This window comes from Pleurodeles waltl, chromosome 3_1, assembly GCF_031143425.1.
Source record: "Pleurodeles waltl isolate 20211129_DDA chromosome 3_1, aPleWal1.hap1.20221129, whole genome shotgun sequence".
Taxonomy (NCBI): domain Eukaryota; kingdom Metazoa; phylum Chordata; class Amphibia; order Caudata; family Salamandridae; genus Pleurodeles; species Pleurodeles waltl.
In genome coordinates, this window is record NC_090440.1 from 1,115,967,554 (window position 1) to 1,115,982,487 (window position 14,934).

The following is a 14,934-nucleotide window of genomic DNA, read 5'->3' on the forward strand; positions in this document are numbered from 1 at the left end:
CGCCCAGGCTCAGAAAGCTCAGATGCAACTCTGGGCATCAGGTCTTGGTCCATGGTGCTGCACGGCGGTGGTGGTAGTGGCTTGAAGACTTTGGACTACCAGCTTGCCCCAGCAGGCTTCTTCAGATATTGTGTCACTGTGCTGTGAACAGGACACAGTCAGCTGGCCCTTGCAGTTCCCTAGGCTTGACTGGGCTCTTGAGACAGATTCTCCCTGAGCAGAAAGGACAAGTCAGGCACAGCCCCGCTCTTTGCTAGCCACCAGTTGCAGCAGGTGAGGTCCTTTTCGGTGCAGCCTCTCTTTGCTGGTCCCTCGGTGCAACAGAGAGTGCATCCTGGGTGCTTCTTTGGAGTCAGTCGAGATCTAAGATCTGGGTGCCAGGGGTGCACTCTTAATGCTCAGAAAGTACCCCCAGGGCAGGATGCAGTTGGGAGCCAATGATCTACCAAGTTCTCTCCCACCTGGTGACCATTTTCCTATGAAGTGTGGCATCTGGCTAGCCCAGGATGCACCTTTCTGCCCACCTCCAAGTTGGCAAGACCCTTCCCGTGGTATACAGACCTCACTAGCCCATCACCAGGGTGTGGCTACCCCGGGGCTACACACCCCTGGGGAAAACGGTTTGGCAACTGTTTTCCCCACTCTGCCTCTTGTGCCAGCCTGCCTAACTCAACAATGTGGCAGCCCTCCCATCTAGGGCTACAGATTTGCCCTTCAATGATGGCTTCACCTTTCAAGCCTGCCTTATGTTGATAAACACACAAGTGGCTTCCTGCAGGAGGGAGGTGACACTTCCCTGCCCTGCAATTCCTAATTGTTCTCCTTCCTGATTATCGTTGGCATGTTTCCCCAGGAGGGCAGAAAGCTTTTTTGTGGAGAAGGCTCCACATGTGAGTAAGAAGTCATAGGGGTTTAAAAGGCAACAAAGTGGCAGCTTTTCTAAAGCTGCACAGTGCAACAAGTTACAATGATTTCAACTAGAGACACAAGTTGGGCTAAATGTCACAAGTTCTTTGATACCTTGGAATGCCCATTTTGGTCACCCCGTTCACGAGTTAGCACAGCGTGTAACCCAGTACTCACCAATTGAGCAACCAAGTCTTTCAACAGTAAAAACAATTGTTTCACTTGTTTTACTGTCAGGACGTGTAATGTACATATCCTGACTGTGTCATATGTTGCACCCTGCCTTTAGGGTAGGCCTGCCAGACGGGTGACTTACAAACATTTCCAGGGGACATGGGGCTTTGCCATAGCTTTTAATGGTTGGCAATGCACGACTGCTCTACCAATCTGCAGTGGTGGATTGGGGATCAGAGTGCCATTTATCAGGGACTTAGAGATACGTTAGCCATTTCCAATTGGGTATAATTAATTCAACATAAACTTTAGGGTCAGGGCACTGGCACTGAGATCTGATCTCAGTGCACTCTCAGAGTCGAAAAACCAGCAGCATCTGTCAAAAAACCTGGGAGTGACCATGCAAAAAGAGGCATTTTCTTACTCAGAGGTACAATTAACCTTGTTTTCTATGAGGCAGGGAAACTTAACTACTCAGCATTTAATCAGAACATCCAGACAAATGATGATTATCACCAGCTGCTGAATTGCTTGAAGCAGTCTGGTGGATTCCTACTAGGCCTAAAGCCTTTTGCCCTTCAGAGACAGAACAGCCTAGTTTATTGCCTGCTTAGAAAGCCATGTCACTAGTTCCTAATCCTTTGTCATAAAGAATGTTGAAGTTGTTTGTTACAGAGTGGCTCTTGTTCTGGCACCACATTCAGTAGTAATATTCGATGTAAATGGTTTGTTGTTTGGTAAAGTTCATATGATTGCTCAAAAGATATTTTACCAATTCTTTAAACAAATATGTGAGGTGATGCTGACATTGATATTCTGTTGGTAATTTCCAATAAATATTGCAACCATGGACAAAAACGTTTTTGTGTTTTTTTGCTTGTCATCTTCGAAGAAGCATTCCCACTGACAATGTTTGTAATGTTTCCTCTTTGTTTTAATCATTTTTATGCAACTTTCTATATAGTTTTAGGCAATGTATTTGGCCTGCTGGAGGTTGTTCTTGACTGTTTCACGGTCGTTTTTGAGCCACATTTGTAGCTGTTTTTTTTTATTGCTGGTTGGAGACAGTTTGCTTAATCTTGAACTGGACACATAGGATTCAATTCGATGGAGGATTTATGAGTAGATCATTCCTCCATCACGCTAACACTTAAAATGTATCCCACAAGGTTGAGGGAAGACACTGGTGTTGCGGGTCAAAGGCCACAGCAGTTTCTTGCTCAGACATATGCAAAGCTACAATGTAATACTTTGAGTTGAGCACAGAATTAGTGCCCAGAGAATCGCTGGTCTTCGAGGCGTCTAAATTCTACATCAGGAAAATGTACATTTCAAATAAGGTGGGGGTGATTAGCAGTGGCGGCTGGCAACTACGAAGAGTGGTGGGACGGGCAAATGGGTGGTGAGTGGATGCATGCATGTAAGGCGAGTGGTAACTATGAATAAAAATAAATACAGGGAGTGCAGAATTATTAGGCAAGTTGTATTTTTGAGGATTAATTTTATTATTGAACAACAACCATGTTCTCAATGAACCCAAAAACTCATTAATATCAAAACTGAATATTTTTGGAAGTAGTTTTTAGTTTGTTTTTAGTTTTAGCTATGTTAGGGGGATATCTGTGTGTGCAGGTGACTATCACTGTGCATAATTAGTAGGCAACTTAACCAAAAAAAATATATACCCATTTCAATTATTTATCATTACCAGTGAAACCAATATAACATCTCAACATTCACAAATATACATTTCTGACATTCAAAAACAAAACAAAAACAAATCAGTGACCAATATAGCCACCTTTCTTTGCAAGGACACTCAAAAGCCTGCCATCCATGGATTCTGTCAGTGTTTTGATCTGTTCACCATCAACATTGCGTGCAGCAGCAACCACAGCCTCCCAGACACTGTTCAGAGAGGTGTACTGTTTTCCCTCCTTGTAAATCTCACATTTGATGATGGACCACAGGTTCTCAATGGGGTTCAGATCAGGTGAACAAGGAGGCCATGTCATTAGATTTCCTTCTTTTATACCCTTTCTTGCCAGCCACGCTGTGGAGTACTTGGACGCGTGTGATGGAGCATTGTCCTGCATGAAAATCATGTTTTTCTTGAAGGATGCAGACTTCTTCCTGTACCACTGCTTGAAGAAGGTGTCTTCCAGGAACTGGCAGTAGGACTGGGAGTTGAGCTTGACTCCATCCTCAACCCGAAAAGGCCCCACAAGCTCATCTTTGATGATACCAGCCCAAACCAGTACTCCACCTCCACCTTGCTGGCGTCTGAGTCGGACTGGAGCTCTCTGCCCTTTACCAATCCAGCCACGGGCCCATCCATCTGGCCCATCAAGACTCACTCTCATTTCATCAGTCCATAAAACCTTAGAAAAATCAGTCTTGAGATATTTCTTGGCCCAGTCTTGACGTTTCAGCTTGTGTGTCTTGTTCAGTGGTGGTCGTCTTTCAGCCTTTCTTACCTTGGCCATGTCTCTGAGTATTGCACACCTTGTGCTTTTGGGCACTCCAGTGATGTTGCAGCTCTGAAATATGGCCAAACTGGTGGCAAGTGGCATCGTGGCAGCTGCACGCTTGACTTTTCTCAGTTCATGGGCAGTTATTTTGCGCCTTGGTTTTTCCACACGCTTCTTGCGACCCTGTTGACTATTTTGAATGAAACGCTTGATTGTTCGATGATCACGCTTCAGAAGCTTTGCAATTTTAGGAGTGCTGCATCCCTCTGCAAGATATCTCACTATTTTTTACTTTTCTGAGCCTGTCAAGTCCTTCTTTTGACCCATTTTGCCAAAGGAAAGGAAGTTGCCTAATAATTATGCACACCTGATATAGGGTGTTGATGTCATTAGACCACACCCCTTCTCATTACAGAGATGCACATCACCTAATATGCTTAATTGGTAGTAGGCTTTCGAGCCTATACAGCTTGGAGTAAGACAACATGCATAAAGAGGATGATGTGGTCAAAATACTCATTTGCCTAATAATTCTGCACTCCCTGTAGTGACTTACATTGCATGTTGCAGGACACGTCCAATGACCTCCTCACTCCGGTCCGTAATCTGCTTCTCTGTCTCTTCCAGACTCCACTGTGGGCTCCAGCCAACTTCCCCAACCAATCCTGCTGCTGCTCTCATGCTGGTAACCAGCATGAGAGTAGCCCCAGGATTGGAGGGAGCTGCTTCACTCAACACTTTCAAGGGTACTAGAGGCCTTTGCTTTCTCTAACCAGGCTGTCAGAGACACCTGGGTTAGAGAAGTTTAAAATGTGTATGTCTGGCTGGCTGTTGCAAGACAGCCGGCCAAAGAGACGTGCACTTTAAACCTGTAAGTGCATCTCCCTGCTGCAGTAATGGCCCTGCCCTGACACTCGAGTCGGGATGGGTTTGTGGAAAATAAAATGGTAATAAATTAACTTTCTTACTATTTTTTCATCTCTGTGGCTTTTCTGGGGCATTTGTGTTAATGGGGTGACACTCCTCTGCCCTAATGGAGGAGCCGCTGCTGGTGATTAGAGCTCTGCAAATGCGGGTGGACAAGTTGGAGGCTCAGCTGTCTGGCCTCTAATAGACTAACTTCAGAAACTAATCTGTCTTTGGACAGTTGCAAACATTGCCAGTTCAGAGGGTAGCTGCCAATTTAACACTTGTGATTCTACAGATACTCTTTAGAATGCTAAACAAGACTATATACTACCCATGCAATGCTGACTAAGGGCCAAATCTCAAAACACAAGGATCGCATAACCATGGGCTGCAAAGGGAGAATGAAGAGAGGACCTCAATTGATCAATCACATTTAAAATATAGGAGCATTTTTCTTCTAGCTGAGAGAAGCATAGCAATATTTAAGCCAGACAAAGATGCTGGTCGTGCATATATTATTGACCCTTAGAACTTATAAATATTGACAATAACATCTTGGTTAAAATATTTACCATCCGGCTTTTAGTGTGCTAGTACTCAAGTTAGCTTTTTTGGCCAGGTTGGACGCATTCCCAAAGATCAATGCAATATAATGTGTGCCAACTAATGGCTTTAATAGAGCACTGTGACTCCTTGCTACCTGCAGTGGCACAGAAAAGGCATTTGATTTTTTGGAATGAAATTTTATATGTTAGATATGTAGATGAAATGGAGTGGGGACCTGGTTCCTGAAATGAATTAGCCTATAATATGTAGCCCCACTAGCCATTTTCAGCATGAACAGCCTATTGGTAGAGGTGCTTGTGATATCCTGAGGCACGAATGGCCTTAATCACCCTGGCTATTTGTGTTGGTTATGGAGTCACTGGTGTTTGTGCTTTCAGAGCACCACCCCAATATAGGTGTCTAAATTGGGAAACACAGTTTGATCCTGCCTCTCAATGCAGATGCTGTAGTGTTAAATATGCTGCACAGTCAAAACAACTTGAATCACATACTACACAAAGTGATGCTCTGCGGAACCCTCTGATCCTCAAAATCAGCTAGCATGACACAGTGGGGCGTGGTTTGGCCGAGAATGGAGTAGGACGCAGATCGTCCGAGCTCTGAACCCCACGGGCCTTATTGCAAATTAAAAGCGTATTAATCGACTTGTGACTGGTTCCAGCGAAACAGGGGCAGCCCCGGCTCAGGGCAACCTCTCTCCAGACTTGAAGGGAGGTGTCCCGGAGCAGCCACGGCTTCCGACGCATCACGGATATTCAACGCCATCTTGCGCCAGAACCGGCCCTCCTGGAGGAGCGCCAGGGGACTGGCGGACACCCAGCAGCTGCCTAGGGCTCCTCGAGGAACAGCGTCTCTTACTCCCCCCTCCCCTCTCGAACCATCTGGTCAACCAGACTCCCATCACCGCCAGAGCTTGCATCTGGAACTGGGCCTACACAGTGGTGATCCCCGCTCTCCCTCCAGGGCCGGATCGGAAGGTGCATCGCATCGGTGCTAGTGACCTCCCTACTACCACATTTTGTCACCTCACCTGCCCTGCCCTGAGACCAATGCAAACAATGTGGTGTGCCTCAGGCCTGGGTGAACCCTCTGCACCATCTTAGGCCTGCACCGCCTGAAGGGACCTTTGGGCTGGAGGAGGTGAACGGCTCCTTTTTGGACACCTGTTGCAAGGCCTTAATATGGAAATAAATTGAGGCTGGCCAAGCAGGATCCTGTGTAGAAGTTCTTTAATTTGCCTCAAAAATAGGAGCCCACAAACAACATGACATTAGCACAAGTAACAAGGAAAAAACTGTCAAACCAATGTCACACTTACATTTAAAATTCGAGTTGTGCCATTCAAAATACAACACGTTACCTACACACGAGCCATCAGTTTAAACAACCAAATATCAAACTGAAACTCACCAGTCTCTCATAAAAGAAAACATACACTATTGAAAATAAACAGAGCGTGCTGCTGCAGAGAACCTAATGACGTAAACATGCAGCACACGTCACAGAGAGAGCCTGCGCCAAGCACAGTGCACAACAGCAGGAGCTCACGCTGTGATAGCTGACACTAAACAAAAAGTAACACCTATACAACACCCCCCCCTTTTAATACAAAAGAAAAAAATAAATAAATAAAAATATATACATATACATATTGTCATAAAATTTACACAATTATTAAGAAGCCAGTGCAGGACTTATAACTTAAAGCATAAAAGCTAAGAGACATAATAGTCCTGAAATTTGACAGGCATACACGCATTGCGAGAATTTCTACTTTTCCCTGTTGAAGAAAGTTGATGTAATGATTGCCCAGAAGAGGCACTTTCCTCACCACACGGACCCACAACTTCTGAACCTTCCGACAATTGTGTTTCCAAGGTTGGCCTACTTAAATCAACTTGAGAGAAATTCATAAGTTGTTGATCACCCGCAAAATGATATTCTTGATTTGTTGTTCTTGATCTGACTAACAATATTTTCTTTGCTTGCTCTTTTGAAATTTTAACAATGTCTCTCTTGCTCCACCAACCTTTGTTCCACCAAAACACAGAACCTTTAGAAATGTTCTCAACCTGGACAGGTAAGGAAAATTTAGAACTTCCCTTTTTAACCCTAGAAGGTACACTCACTAAAACCCAATCTCCAACCTGAACATCAACTAATTTAACTCTGAATTTCTTGTCAAACAGTTATTTTGTTCGATTTTGTTTTTTAATCACTGAACTTTCAACTTTAGATAAATCCTCAAATTTGTCTTTGTTCAAATTTCTAATCCAATTAGGTAACATATTAAATCTGGGCAACACAAAAGGACAAACACCAGTAGTACTGTGAGGAGTGGTTAAATATGACCACATTTTTTCTTTTAAAAACATTTTAACATCCTGACACATCGCTAAAGCTGTTTGAACACCTTCCTTTAAGAATTTGTTCATACGCTCCACTAAACCGTTTGATGAAGGGGAATAAAGAGCCACTTTATTATGCTTTATGTGATGCTGAGATAAAAACTCATACATTTTGTGTGAAGTGAAATGTGTACTATTATCTGTTACCATTTCATTTGGTGCACCTTCAATATTGAATATCTTCTGCAAAAATGTGATTACAGTGTCCGTATTCGGATTAGCAGCAAAATCAATATACACCCATTTAGAAAAATAATAAATTAAAACCATCATATACCTTTGACTAGATGGAAGCAACTCAAAAGGGCCTGAAATGTCTATTGCCACTTTTTCCCATGCCATGTCAGGATAAGGAGTGTTGTGTAGAGGTGTCTCCTACAACTTCCAATGTTTATCTGAGACCAGACAAGTAGCACACGCACCAATATAAGTGGCCACTTGGGATTCCATAGCTGGCCACCAATAAAATTGTTTGAGAGCTTTACAGGTGCTACTTATGCCCAAATGCCCTTTATGTGCTTCTTCAATTAGAAGTTCCCTTAAAGAACTTGGAGGGACACACAAATCAGCACACATTAAGACACCAGACACCAATGATAGTTCTTCAGACACTTGAATATAGGGACGTAATGACATCTCCATATTTCTTTCACGAGGCCATCCGTTCTTCATATAAGTTGAGACCTTAGAAAAAATAGGATCATTGTGAGAAGCCTCTATCCATTTTTCATGCGAAAGTGACCCAGTATTATGTAAAATGTCCTCCATAGATGCCACCACGCATTTTTCTTCAGAATTTACTACAATTTCATCCGAAACTGGTAATCTTGACAAACAATCTGCTCTAACGTTCTTACCTCCAGGGATATATTTCAAAATCAAATTCATGCAATCTTTAAATAAATCTCACTAAACGTAACTATGCTTTCCCCGTTCCATTTCCATTTAAGAGATTAATTAACGGCTTGTGATCCGTAAACATGTCAAATTGAGTGCCCCAGATGTAGTTTTTAAATCTTTCCACTGTCCATGAACACGCTAGTGCTTCACGTTCAATTGTACTATAATGTGACTCGGCCAAATTCAGAGCACATGAGGCAAAAGCAATAGTGTTTTCTTTGCCTTCAATCCGTTGTGATAGTACAGCTTCCAGACCAACTTGACTGGCATCCACAGTAATTATACATTTCTTTCCAGAAACAAAAGGTGATAATGCTGGAGCTGATATAATCAATCTCTTGACATTCTGAAATGCTTCCTCAACATCATCAGCCCAAATATATTTAGCGCCTTTTTTTAACAAGTTTCTTAATGGCTGTACAATATATGCATATCCCTTAACAAAGCGTGAATAATACTCACTTAAGCCTAGGAACGATCTCAAGGTATCCTTATCCCTGGGAGGCTTTGCATCCTGAATAGCTTTAATTAATGAATATTTGGGAGAAATACCATTTGGGGTAACCATGTGACCCAAATATTCAAAGTTTTGCACAATTATTTTGCATTTACCAGACCGCAGAGTAACTCCAAATTCCCTAAATTTATCAAAAACCCTGGTTAAAATTCTATTGTGCTCATTCAAAGTTTCTGCAAAGATGAGTACATCATCTTGAAAAGCTTGAGCTCCTTCTATGCCCTCCAATACTGTGTCCATCAACCTTTGGAAGACACTGGCAGCTGAAGCCAGGCCAAAAGGTAGCCTTGTAAACTTGAAAGCACCAAATGGTGTTATAAAAGTGGTGAGATTTTGTGACACCTGATCGAGCGGAATTTTATGATACGCTGATTTAAGATCTAATAGTGAAAAAAAATGTGCATGACCAATGTTAGCTAACAAGTCTTTCACCTTGGGCAATGGGTGACATTCAACAACAATGTTTTTATTTAATGTGCGAAGGTCAGCACAGAGTCTTATGTCCCCATCCTTTTTCCGAACGATCACAATGGGACTGACCCACTCAGAAGACTCAGCCTGTTTAATGGTACCCTCATTTATCATTTGGTCCAATAACCTTTTTAATTCTGCTCTGATGGTAAAGGGTACAGGGCGAACTTTATGGATTACTGGAACTGCATTCTTCTTTAACCTAATAGTGTGTGTGTAATTTTTAAAACAACCAATAGAGTGACTAAAGAGCTCAGGGTAAGCGTCACAAATATTTTTTACTGAAGTTTTCTCCTGAACTTGAACCATGGACACAGGAATGTAACATAATCTCACAGGCACATCTGCTCCAGACACAAGCATGAGGCCTAACTTGGCTAAATCCCGCCAACCTACGATATTTCTTCCTTTAATAGCCACATACACTTTAGTACAAATACTGTTTCCCAAACAAGCGATTTGTTCTTCAAAATACCCCAACAGATCAATATCTTGATCCCCATATGCTTTAGGGTGTACATCTGGTTTACTTAATATCACTTTACCTTTCCAATGAGAGCTAAACAAAGTGTCTGAAATTATTGTGATGGGTGCCCCCGAATCACATGTCATATTGATAGAAATCATATTGCCTAAAAGTACTTGCAAACAGGGTCTTTGATTACTTCATTTTTACAAGTGCCAGTGTCTAAGGGCCAGATGTAGCAAATTTAAAATTTGCGAGGTGCAAAGTGCGAGTCCATGCAACTCGCACTTTGCACCTCGCAAATTGGTATGCAGTACGGTGTCTCAGACACAAACTGCAACTCGCTATGAGGTCGCAATGACCCACCTCATGAATATTCATGAGGTGGGTCGCAAATTGCGGCCCCATAGCGAGTATAGGCACTCGCAAACATGGAGGCCTGCTGTCGTCAGCAGACCTCCATGTTCGTGACTGCTTTTTAAATAAAGCAGTTTTTTTTTTTTTAAAGTGTAGCCCGTTTTCCTTACAGGAAAACGAGCTGCACTTAAAAAAAAACCGAAACCTTTAGTTTCGGTATTTTTTCAGGGCAGGGAGTGGTCCCTTGGACCACTCCCTGCCCTGAAAAAATATTTGTGGGTCCAGTCACAAACTGGAAGGGGTCCCATGGGGACCCCTTCCAATTTGCGAGTGGGTTACCATCCACTTGAAGTGGATGGTAACTGCGATGCCATTTGCGACCGCGTATGCGGTCGCAAATGGTATTGCATACCACTCAGACTCGCAAATAGGAAGGGAACACCCCTTCCTATTTGCGAGTCGGAAATGCATATTGCGAGTCGGTACCGACTCGCAATATGCATTTCTGCATAGCAAAGAGGCATTTGCACCTCGCAAACGGCGATTTTCGCCGTTTGCGACGTGCAAATACTTTGCTACATCTGGCCCTTAGTTCAGTACCATACTAGATAAACTCAATAAATCCACGTCTTCTGTTACTTCAATGCTATGTACTTTTACATTTTTACTGCTTTTACAAACACTGTAAAAATGTCCTACTTTTTTGCAGTTAGTGCAGCGTTTACCTATAGCAGGGCATTGTGCAAAATTGCTCAAATGTAATTTAGAACCTCATCTAAAACAATACTGATTAGTTTCTTAACATAAGGCTTAACATTCCTTCCCTTGACACCAACAAAATCCACATGCTCTCCTTCATAAACTGAATTTACCAGAACTGAAGATGATCTGGTATATTCTTGAGTCATTACCTGAGTTGAAACAATAGAGCGATCAATACTTTTAGCTAACATCAACAACTAACTTAATGAAGGATCCCTGCAACTTAATAATTTCTCTTGAATCTTCTTGGAATAGCAACTGTAAACAAATTGATCACGTAAATACGTATCTAATGCTAACCCAAAATTGCATGTGACAGCTAAAGATCTCAACACTGAAATAAAATCCTCCACAGACTCATCTGCTGCCTGTTTAAAAAAAGAAAATTAAACCTTTCTAACAAAACACTTGGTTCTTCGCAAAATTTATGTTGGAGACGTGCAATAGCTTCTGCAAATTCATTCCAATCACCAGCCGCTTCTTCAGATGGAATAACTTTGGGTAAATTATCAAACACTTGTTGGCCTTCCTGCCCCAGGTGACTAAATAAAATGGCAGCTTTACGCTCAGGTGGAAAAGTATCAGCACCTACTGCAACCAGATAGTTCTCAAATGAACGTAACCAAATAGGCCATTTAACATGAGGTTTACCAGGACATTGTAGGAATGGGGCAATATTCGCCAAGTTAGAAGCAGATTCAGAAGACATACTAACTAGAAATTCTATTTTGCGTTCCCTTTAAGACCCAACAAATAGCCACTCTGTGATAATTTTAAATTGCAAACATTGTAAAACTAAAGTGACTATATTAAAGACAAACCACATTTCATGGCACTGAATATAACACTACTGATATAGAAGTCTTTTAAAACTTAAAGTTGCCAAAGGTGTGCCTGTCACTGTGGTGCAAGCACATAAACAGTTACCCACACGATGGTGTGCTCATCACTGTGTTGAAATCTTGAAGCTGTAATTAACACTGGAATAAAGAGTCCTTTCCTGGTGTTCCAAACAGACCAGAAATAACTTTGTGCTTTAAGGATGCTTGGCAGTGAAAGAATTAACACTGCAAGCACAACACAGAAATGTTCAAGGGCCAATATGAAGAATGTTACAGCCAGGCGTCACTTCACAGCCACGAGAAAACAGCAAACAGAGCAATCCAGTAGAAAACTCCAGGAACCATCCAAGGAAGGTTGAAAAGTAAACAGACGTCAGTTGCAGAGCACTCCAGGATTTCATGCGAAAGGCTGTTCTGAAAGTCAACAGCAGGAACAAAACAGACTGCAACTCAGAAAACAACGATGTGCCCTCCAAAACGATTCCATTCAATAATACTTAGAAGAAGGAACGATGCAGTTGTGAGCTCCAATGAACTTAAGGCAAACCGAAAAAATTAAGAAAATTGTCAACAAATGTTGCAACCGCCTTAATATGGAAATAAATTGAGGCTGGCCAAGCAGGATCCTGTGTAGAAGTTCTTTAATTTGCCTCAAAAATAGAAGCCCACAACCAACATGACATGAGCACAAGTAACAAGGAAAAAACTGTCAAACCGATGTCACACTTACATTTAAAATTTTAGTTGTGCCATTCAAAATACAACATGTTACCTGCACACGAGCCATCCGTTTAAACAACCAAATATCAAAATTAAAATCACGAGCCTCTCATAAAACATACGCTATTGAAAATAAACAGAGCGTGCTGCTGCAGAGAACCTAATGACGTAAACATGCAGCACTGTCACGTACTGCGCTGGACTTCTGACCTCTGGATTTCGGATTGGCAAATACACCAAGTCTTCTACAGGTCCTGGATACTCCCAGATAAGGGCGACCCCTTCTAGTAGCCACGGTGCCGCTTGACAGGCTACGCCAAAGCAGACCGTACCCTCCAGAAGGAGTCCCAGAGGGAAAAACCCCAACACTGGGGGAAAACCTCTAACAGGAACTCCTGAAGGAAAACAAGAAAAAACAGGACTTGACAACATGAAACAAAAATAGGCAATATCTAGGGTACAAGGCAGGAAAAAAGGAACAGGCAAAAATATCCCAAGGCAAAAGCAGGAACAAAGAACAGGCAAAAATCTCCCAAGGCAAGAGCAGGAACAAAGAACAGGCAAAAATCTCCCAAGGCAAAAAGCAGGAACAAAGAACAGGAGCGAACAGCACAACCAGAAGGAAGTGTTTGCAACGCAAGGAGGAACAAGACTGACTGACTTATATACTGAGAAAAGGGAAGTGACATCACAGGAACAGGAAGTAACACCATCTTGGATTGGGAAAAGCCCATAGATCAGTATAGGAAAAAGAAAGTAGTATAAAAGAAAAAACAGAGCATGCTGGGACAAAATCCCAAAGAAGATAAGATGGACACACCATGGATAGAGTCAGGCAAAAGGACCAACAAAAATCCCACCACCAACAACAAAAGAAGAAAAAAGGCTACGAGTAAGTGTAGCGCGACCGGGAGCGAAATATATGCTTCCCAGAAAGCAGAGTAAAAAAACGCGGGGAACGGCGCTCCGAATATCGGTAGCGCGTTCCACCCGCGAGGACAGAAAGAGACGCCGCGTCAGAGAGCGGCGTTACAGTAGGTCCCCTCCCCCAGGCACCAGGTTTGTCAGGATGATTGTCAAAAAACAGGTGAACCAAACGGGGAGCATGGATGGAGGAAGCATCCTCCCAAGTACAGTCACTGAGGGGGTATCCTTTCCAATGTACCAAAATCTGTAGTTTGCGTAGAAAAATTCTGGAATCACAGATCTCCTGGACTTCATACTCAGGCTGTCCGTTAATAGAAAGAGGAGGTGGACGTTGGAACTGGCGATGGTAAGGATCAGGAACAAAGGGTTTTAACTGGGACACATGGAAAACAGGATGAACCCTCCAGGTATGAGGTAAGCGGAGACGTACAACTACAGGATTCAGGATGTGCGAAATTCGAAAAGGTCCATAAAAATGTGGTTTGAAATTATTGGTGGAAAACCGGGATGGTAGAAATCTGGAAGAAAGCCATACCTTGTGGCCCACTTGGTACAAAGGTGCGGCTTGCCGATAACGATCCGCCTTTCGCTTCATAGCTTGTTTCGAAGCTAGGAGAGTTGTGTGACGTAGGCCTTGGATTCGACAGATCTAACATGAAAAAGAAGTAACTGCAGGCACAGAAGAGGATGTTCGAGAAACAGTAGTGAAAGTCCTTGGATGAAATCCATAAGTACAATAAAAGGGTGTGGTCTTGGTCGCACTATGTATTGTGTTATTATAGGAGAACTCGGCAAGAGCAAGATATTCCGACCAATTGCTTTGTGTGGCATTACAGTAACATCTCAGATACTGCTGAAGTTCTTGATTCACTCATTCAGTTTGCCCATTTGTTTGTGGATGGAAACCCGAGGATAAAGAAATCTCAATGTTAAAAAAGGCACAAAAGGCTCTCCAGAAACGTGATACATATTGAGGTCCTCTGTCCGAAATGACCTCTTGAGGAAGACCATGGAGGCGAAAAATATCCCGTAGAAAAATGCGACTCATTTCTGGGGCCGTCTTCAAGGCTGAAAAATGGGCCATCTTGGTGAATGAATCTACGGTCACCATGATTACTTGGTTACCAGAGGAGGTAGGTAGAGAGCATATGACAATCCATGGATATAGTACACCAAGGAGCGGAAGGAACCAGTAAAGGTCTTAATAAACCTGCCACCTTATTTCGGGGTCTCTTAGTCTGGGAACAGACTGGGCATGCTGACACGTAGGTTTCAGTGTCTGTCTATAGCGAAGGCCACCAAAAAGATCGCTGAAGCAGCTCCTGGGTCTTCCTGATACCTCGATGACCGGCTATAGGAGAATCATGGCACATTTGCAGAGCTTCTGTCTGCACTTTCTTGGTAGGTAGGAAAAGAGCATGTTGATGATAGAAGTAGTTGTCCTTCTTCTGCAAAAAAGGAGTCACTCTATCCCATTCTGAAGCAGACAGAAATTGGTACTCGGATTGAACGCGTTCTTGAAAAGATTGAGTAGCTC